Source organism: Echinops telfairi, unplaced genomic scaffold (assembly GCF_000313985.2).
Source record: "Echinops telfairi isolate 266 unplaced genomic scaffold, ASM31398v2 ScPeMD7_30;HRSCAF=105, whole genome shotgun sequence".
NCBI lineage: Eukaryota > Metazoa > Chordata > Mammalia > Afrosoricida > Tenrecidae > Echinops > Echinops telfairi.
Genome location: NW_022103927.1, coordinates 1,985,562 through 1,988,425, shown reverse-complemented (window position 1 = coordinate 1,988,425; position 2,864 = coordinate 1,985,562).

Below are 2,864 nucleotides of genomic sequence, written 5' to 3'. Positions count from 1 at the left end.
TTATGTATGAATGATCTTATGGACATTGTAACATTTGGGCATTTTATCTATTATGACCTCTAGGAGTGTAGACACTCACTGAGAATATCCTATCATCTTATCTCCAAATTGGCTGCCAACAAGGACGGCATTCCATTTACTCACAGTCTATTGTCAATTACTTGAAATAAAAGACATGGTAAAAATACAGTAGTGAGACTGGTGGGGCTGTATGTAATCTGAATTGCTTCACAAAATGCTGGAATCTTGGTAAATGATTTCCAGCTGTGTTCTTTAGGTCTTTGGAGAAGGAAATGCAACTCAGAGTGATCATTAGACATCACCCTGCGTGCTGGAGACACACCACAATAGAGGTGACCACCTTCTGGGAAGAAGTAGTCCAATGGGATAAAGCTATACATGGAGCTCCACCTTGTCTCCCAAAGGGTCAAACTGGCACAAGTTTGAATTTCATTCTGTTAGCTCCAGAGAAATATAATTCTCGGGGAATGTGAGACGAAAGAATACTTCATTAATGAGGCACAAGGAATTTCATCCACTAGAGCCAAAGGATTGTAAATACTTCCTCTACACTGACCAAGATCTACTTGATTCATCTCAGTGACGAGAAAACACAGTTGTACCTTCTAGAAGCCTCAGGAGTGGGTCCATCTCCATGCTCTTCCTGGGGGCACGACCTCTAACATTAGCAGTGGTACATGAGAGAAACAGCACTGGTGAAGCCTTCTCTGATGATACTTGGATGAGCTACAACACCATCGCAGGAGCCCAGAGATTGATTATGAGTGAGGGCCATCGCTTATTGCTGGTATCTGTAGGTGTATCAACAGGTATAACAACTAAAAGCAAGTTTAATGGTTAAAGTCCTGATAAGTTAGAGTCCCTGGTTCTAGAGACTGATTCTGGCTACATGACAATGTCTTCTTTCTCTAGTCTGTCTTCCCTGGGGCTGGCTCTCATTCCTGCAACCTCCTTCTCTCAGCAGCCTTCCTTGCTTCCCTGCAGTCACGTGTCTGTTAACCTCATTCAAGTAGTTGTTCACATAGTCACTCAAAAAACTCGTATTTAGCACCAAATTTTACTATGGAAAGAAATAAATGAGTAGACATTTTCCCTTCTTGCAAGTATCTTACATTCTCCGTAAGGTAACAGACGGTAAGTGCGTGCCTATCCCAGCACTGCAATCCTACTGAAATGATCATAATGTTGTTGCCTTCTCTGGGGACTTTTAGTGAAGGTTTCACAGAAAAGATAATGTTCACACTGAGCTTTGAAGGTGGCCACAGGAGGGGAGTAATGTTGGGATTTTAAAAACCATGCAGTATGCTTTGAAAATTACAATTAATAATAAATAACTGTTGACAAGGAAAGCATGGAACGGAAAGTGAAGCATGAGTGTGGACAGGTAGGCAGCAGCCATGTAACACACAGCTGTGTATTTTTCCTAAGGATGGACAACTCTGAAATTAGTGGAGCGTCAACGCAGAGTTAATAGCACAGTATGTCTGCAGTCAGACTTGCCTTTAGAGACTTTTCTCTGGTCCATGTGCAGAGCAGACTACTGCTCCTGGGAAAACCGTAAAGGCATGAAGAGTCGAAAAAGCACAGTAGAAGTGGGAGATGAATCTGTGAGGTTTTGAATTATAATGTATCCAAATATCAACCAAGTAATATGAGGCAGCTTGACATTTAACATTATTTATTTTTAAACTCTTTTATAAAGTTGGCAGAAGAATTTGGGTTTAAGAGATACAGAATATGTGAGTTAAAGCTTTGATTTTTCTAGTTCAAGGCAGGTAGTGGACTCTAGGTCAAGTTCACAGCTTGCTGTTTTCAATGTACTTGTATATGACTAATTTTAAATTTTTTACTATACTTTCCCATTTAACAGTTTTTCTAATACTAATTTATTTTAATGTATTTTCCTCCTTTCAAACAATTGTGTTAGGATCCAATCTAGACATTATACCATTTCATAGTTCAATCATATCAAGCAATGTTGTACATTATCAGTTTCAAAACATGTTTTTCCTTCTTGTACTTCTTGATATCAGCTCCCTCTTATCCTTTCCCTGCCACCCCCTCTACGTCCCCTGCATCCCCAGCAGGAACTCTTATTCTAGTTATTGTCTCTGATCATAATTGAGATGTCGGATCAACCTGGTTATCAGACAGAGTATTGTAGAGATGACCATAGTAGATTAAAATGATAAATTTGACTTGAATGGTTAAAACCTAGTCATTTGATCTCTCTACTTTGTGCTTGGTCTAGTTGTTAATATTTTTTTATAATATGTCCTGTTTTTTTCATATTGGGGTTGATCTCTGTTGTATTTTGTCATTGTTGACAACCCTCTTGACCCTTAGTTATATATTTTCTTATGTTCTTTGTGACATGAAACCCAGTGTGCTAGTCTGAGTAGACTAAAGAAACAAATCCATGGACACACATATGTGTATAAGAGATTTATATACAGGAGGAATGGAACATTGAGAAAACATTCCAGCCCTGTCCAGATCAACTCCATAAGTCTGATAATAGCCCATATGTCCAATAGCAATCTACGAAGTTCTCTTCAGACTCACGGAACGCATGCAATGGTGCCAAATGTAGAAGATCACAGGCCAGTGGGTAGAAAGTCTTTGGATCCAGTGTCATTGGAAACATCTCAGCGCTGGCAGGTTCTCTGCATGGCTTCCCAGGGCTGCATCTGGGTGGGTCCATGAGTCTTTTCAGATACTATGTCTCCCAGGGTGTGAGCAGAGAGTCTCCCACCTCCAAGGAGGAAGTACCAGATTTCCCAGAATTCTCAGAAGGCCATGCCGACACAGAAGCCTCATTGTCTATGATCCAGTTGACAGAC